Below are 6,507 nucleotides of genomic sequence, written 5' to 3'. Positions count from 1 at the left end.
GTTAATGCCAAACTGAGGTGTAACAGTTTTATAACAACTAGCAAAATGAAAACAAACGTCATCATTAGTCGAAACTTGTGAAACCAATTTGTAACTGAAGTAGGGTCTTGTTCCATTTGGGCAGGTGTACCTATTTTGGGCACCTGCCGCTATAACTAAGTCAACTTCAAACCGATTGATTTGAAATTGTGTATAGAGTTAGGCACGTACAGTATCTAACTCTGTACAAAAATTCAAATCAATCGGTTGGAAATTGACTTAGTTATAGCGGCAAGTGCCCAAAATAGGTACACCTGCCCAAATGGTACAAGACCCTATAATCTGAATGTTTCAACGAATCTTACTTACAACCGTTTACAAACCAAAACATTGATCCTGATTGTTATAAACATGTTCCACCTGGAACTTATTTAGAACATAACGAACCATTTTGACAGGAGAAATAGAAGTTCCAAAATGTGCGGCAAAATGTTTTTGTGGTCACGAAAAATATAAGATGCACTATGAAAAAACTAAAATGTTATAAAAATAACGAAATCATGTGCAAATAAAATGTAACATTTTCTTCATAAATTTATCGACATATTCCAAATTTTATAAAAATAAAGCGGTAAATAGAAAAAAATCTGATTGGAAGTCTAATATTGACCCAATAAAAAAATTCTGCCTCATTTTCGCAGTACTGAACGACTGGTATCTACCACTGGGAAGATTTGAATATATGGGGTTTTGAGAAATCTTACTTAACGTACAAAATATTAGGAGTTTCCCACGAAAAGTTTTACATTTTTTCAAAAAACGTGAAATTTTCAGTACGTAATAAATGGACAGCCTCTTGTCGACGTAAATGGGAAGTACACGTCCAAGTGTCTGCTTTTTTGGTTTTTTATGTCCTACACGGAAAATTCAAACTACCTTGTTTTGGGTCAATGTTACCCTAAAATGAGTATATCAAATTGATTAGATACCCAAAATTAGGTTGTTTTTCCTCTCTTCCCCACAGATGTTGTCGTAAATAAACAGAGATGCGTCTATCCAACGGGGGTCCTTGAGGCCAATAAGCCAATTTTGGGTAAATGTAGATTTACCCAAATTTGGGTTGAATGAAGGGGGTCTTGGGTTGAATTTACCTACTCTTGAGTATATTTTAGTTGGAAGTAAAGGAAATTTACCATGCGTGAGTTTAATCGATTTACTCAAATGTTGACTTATAGGGCTAACTATTGGATTCCGTTAAAAGAATCAAATTTTTGGTAGTTTGGCGGTTCCGTGCACCACGTGCAGCATTGTTGTACTTTGTCAATACGGATTCCCATAGACATGATTCAGCAAATGGCATCCTTCTAAATTCTAAAATTAATTTTTAGCATTTTATGGGTGCATTAAATAAGCTGCTGAAATGCACTCCCCCAAAGCAATATGGCGAGTTAATTTTTACCACAAATGCCTAAATTTTCACTCGCAAAATGATAGGTAGACTGAGGCGCGTTGAAAATACGGAGCTAAAATGCGTAACTTACCGATAAATCTGGAACGGCACACAAATTGACGTTCTAGGTCAGCCTTATTTCGGGTATATTTGTGCACACAATTATTCATCACATGAACGAAACTGTTGATGCATAATAACTGGCAGTGACGAATGTGGTGACTAGCTGACTAGTTGTCGAATCGGTCACCCTTTTTTAAGTCGACTATAAGTTGTATCTTGGTTATAAGATGTCGGCTTCTTGGACTCGATTCGTTGCAGCGACGGCGAAACATCCAGCAATCTACGTTCATTGTGAAGTTGCTTAACGGCGAAATTGATGCACCCTCTCTTCTGTCACGAATCAACTTCCGAGCTATGGAGAGGCAACTGAGGTCTTCGGCTTTGTTGTTAACTGAATTTCACAGAACAGCCTACGGCTTCTACGAACCATTAACTGCGTGCGTTCGAACTTTTTCGTTACTCGATGAGATATTTGTTTTTGGTGAAAGTTCTAGATGTTTTAAGAGAAAAGTGTCAAATTCCAGTTTGCTATAGTTTTTAGTTTAAATATTCATGTAGACTTAAGTCAGATGAATTAAATAAATAAATAAATAAATAAATAAATAAAATAATTCGATTGCGTATTAAAACTGTTTATATCACGAATGGATGTTTTATATTGGCTCCACCTCTTGCGCTTTTTTTGGTTGCAATTTAGTCGCTAATAAGACGATTGGTTCAAATTACATAACTTTCAATATTGTTGCATACAAATTACAGGAACTAATTAATGTCCAAGTGTGTTGCTTGGGATCCCGTCGGAAGTGACCAATTAAAAAACTGAACCAAACTTATGCATGTGACACACCAGATAGCGGCTTTATCGATAACAAGATGAACGGTGAGCAGGAAAATACCTTATCTGAACCGGTTGTGTTCCGGAACCGGTTCCAAGTGTCCAGCCAGAAGTGGCCAAATATAAAAGTGAACATAACCTATGCATGTGACACACCAAATAGCGGCTTTATCGATAACCAGATGAACGGTAAGCAGGAAAATAGTTTCAGACTATATCTGAACCGCTTATATATTAAACTGACGAAGTTGTAGGGGTGAATCCAACTGAATGCGTCTGACGATGACCGAAGAATAGTAGGTCGTAACGCGTAACGCTTAACAAGCTGTTTCCGATATTTGTCACCGATGATTACCAATCAATCCACAAATAACATACCTTAACCGGTTGTGTTCCGGAACCGGTTCCAGGTGTCCCGCCGGAAGTGGCCAGTTGAAAAAGTGAACCAAACCCATGCATATGAAACATCAAATCATCAAAAATGTTGGATAACCAGATAAACGGGCAGCAAGAAAATAGTCTCTGACCACACCTAAGATTACCAGCAGTGTTGCAGAATCAGAATTGGATTCATCGCTGAAATTACGAAGGTGAACAAAATCAATACAAGCGATAAATATGCGTAAAAAAGCAAAATCTTGATAAAAATTAAAGTTATCTTGTCAAATCACACCATTTTAGATTCCTGAGACGTAATTATACAGTAGGATGAATCAACGTTGTATAGGGAAATTTTAATTCCATAGCATCAATCCCCTTTTGCGGTTGAAATTACTACACACAATTTTGATGCAACTGATTCAGCCCTCGAGCTCTGAAAAACGGTTGAAATTTGAATGGGTTTTATTATGATAAATTTTACTAGCTTGCATTTTTTTTTGTCAAATTTTACATAAATCTTATAACCAACGATAATAAAATAAAGGCTAAAGTGTGCAGAAAAAAAATTTGCCGAAATATCTTGATACTGATCGGCATCCAGTGCTAGTGAAGGTGGTCAAGCAGTCAACTGAGAGGTTTGATATTTTTCAGCTCTGCTTATATGTTTAACATAATACATAACTTCAGAATATGAGCCATCAATAAGTTTCCAAATTCGATTATGGCTTTGATATAATTGTTGATTTTCTGAATAAGGCTGACACAAATTTTGATTTTCTCTTAAGTAAAGAGGGGTCCCCCTTGGAAATTTTACTGGGAATTCATCATTTTGAGGAAAGGCACAAATAAATAGGGGAGATCGGGGCATAATGGATACCTGGGGCGAAATAGACACCCCTATTTTTGCCGAAACCGTTGATAAAAGTCAGAGTTAAAAGCTAGACTTTTAATGCATAAGTGTAAAGGAACAAGTCAACGTTCTATTTTTCAAAAGTTACATTCATATGCCTGCAAAGTAACCTAAATATCATTGAAATATATTTTTCATATGGTGAAATTCTTATAACTTCAACGCAGCAGCAAATAAGGTATTACGAGTGTTTGAGTGTGTCCACCATAAAAACCATTGAATTACTACCTTATCTGCATGTATACGTAGATTTAGCAATGGATAAAATATTTTATTTGTGATTAGAATTTACTCAAAATAGAAATGTCAATGTTGTAGTCGATTTGGGGCGAAATGAACACTGGTAATTACGAATGGATGTGCGCGCATTGCATACTCTTATGCGTTTAAGAGTGTTTGGAAAAAAATCAATTGGATTATTTTAGCCTAAAGTTCATTTAATTAACTTTGATGTTTTGTAAACTCGTCTAAGATGGAGTATTTTATTTGTGGTATCGATCTCCGTGGGCAAATAACTTAACTGATCGATGTAATTTCGCCCCGTACCTTCTCTGCCAGCCCTAAAAAAACACACGATTTACAATTCATTATTTCTTCACAATAAGGCCGATGCAAATATTATTTTTCTTTTATGTCCTAGACCTCTCATCACGTACGAGGGGGGGGACAAAAATAAATAAGGAACAAACGAAAAAAAAACTATTGAAAAATTGGAATTTTTACCAACTATTGAAAAAAATATTTTTCAACTATTGAAAAATAGTTGCTTGTAAAAAAAATTGTCTATTAAAAATGGAGTCATGAGACGCCATGTTTTTTTTTTCGCCCCTTCAATATTTTGAGATTTTTGAAGGGGGGGGTGACATAAAACAAATTAAATATTTGCATCGGCCTAAAGAGATTCTACCTGCTGTAAATGATAGAAATACGTAGGAACAAACTAAAGTTGTAAGCCAACTAATAATATGTTAAATTTTTCTCTGTTATACAGGCCTAACGTACTCATTTGCTTAGTGTCCATTATGCCCCTAATTCCCCTTAACCAATAAATTTTTAAATTTTAAAGTGAAATTAGAATCCTCCAGAAAATTTCTTACCAAATCCGCTTAGCTTAATTGTCTGCGTATTTTTTCATCAAATACATTAATTATTTATCAACTCTACTCCCCCATTGATAAGTCAACGAGCACTGTGACAAAAGAAGAAAATGAGATTTGTTCCATTCTAGAGTATTCTCAGAATTCAGGAACTCTTCGGCTCTTGAGTACATATTCGACGTGAAAGGCTCTATCACCACTAGGTGGATTAATCTGGTTTTTTTTTTTAGGTTTTATTTATGTGTATTTTAACTTAGATGCTAATTCTACACTGGCATATCAGTGATTTCCACACACCATACAGTCAGTCCAGTTCTGATGGAACAAGGAAAGTGACGGTGGCTCACTGACTTGGATCGCAGTCGGGCTATCAAAATCAGCGATTTGCTTGCCATTGACACTGACAGAGTGCAACCATAGTCTAATTTAAAGACCTCGATGTACCAAAGAAAACCATTGAATTTTCTGTGTCCTATCCGGTACCCAATAAATATTCATTACCGTGTATTTTTTTCCGTGTACATTGGCTTTTGTGTAAATTATATTGAGCGTGTTACACCGATCTGACAGTAAGGGACCAAACATAAATTACGTAAGTGGGTACCAGGGATTGTTCACAATCTGCAAACTTGACTGCGGAAAAAATCGTGACCATGACGCCGCTGGTGCAACTCTGCCTCTCATTCGAAGAGGGTATTCTGCTTTTAGAGGGTTTAGAAAGACGGTACAAGAGGTGAAGTTGGTTATCTTTTTTGCTTAACTTGTATTCATCCTTGCTTCATCGAGCCTAATTAGTTTCACCGGAAAACCATGTCCTGTCATTATCTGACAAAAATCACTTCTTCTAACTGAATCGCATGCTGCCCGTGTAGCTGCCGGTGTAGAATAGCACTACGGGGGTAAAAGTCCACCAAACAGGTAGCCCCAATCCAAGGTGTCCGGCGACCCGTGCTGATGGATGAATGGTTGAGGGGGTTGCATTTTAGCTGCTTAATGGCCATCTTAATCTCATCCAGTGTTACTGGTTCCACTGCTTGACCGTTATCCAGTATGCTTTTTTTCGTTTTCATTAAACAAATTAACAAAGTGCTCCTTTCATAGTTTTGTCTATCAGCAAATTTCCTTCTTGGTCATGGCACATGGCGAGCACTGGTACAGTCTTGTACCGCGCATCATTGATTGTTCCTATCCATGCTCTCCAACGCTTCAGCAATCACACTATAGTGTGATATATTGCAGACTACATCCCAAATTGGACTATCACACTTTTTTTGGTACGCCTAAAAAGTGTGATAAAAGTGCACATTTGCCTCGGATCGTCTCGACGTCTTCGGTGCACTTATTCCTCCATTTATAAGGAATAAGTGCACCGAAGACCTCAACTCGATCCGACGTGTCCCTGCGCTGCAATCACACTTTGAAGGTGTGTGCACACTATTGTGACAGTCCAATTTGGGGTGCAGTCAGCAATATGAAGATATTTCTTCATGCTGTTGTTTCTAGCTGCGGTGGATTCGTTTCTATCAGGCCCCTGACACGGCCTGTATCAATGCATTGGAATCATGGTAGACAGGATGTCCTGGGCGCTAGTAAATAGCGCCCACTGTCAAATGCGAAAACATCAACAATTTTTTGTTTAACGTTTATTTTGGTTTGTTGATCAGTTTTTGGAATCATTTTTTCCACCTCTTTATGATCACAAAACGTTTCAAACTCGCTTTAATTAGTAGTTTACGCATGAGACTGACAGAGGCTTACCAATTACTCAATAGGCCCAGTGGCTGAACCAAGA

Source organism: Aedes albopictus, chromosome 1 (genome assembly GCF_035046485.1).
Source record: "Aedes albopictus strain Foshan chromosome 1, AalbF5, whole genome shotgun sequence".
Lineage (NCBI taxonomy): Eukaryota > Metazoa > Arthropoda > Insecta > Diptera > Culicidae > Aedes > Aedes albopictus.
The sequence above is the reverse complement of the archived record's forward strand: the minus strand, read 5'-3'. Positions refer to the sequence as shown.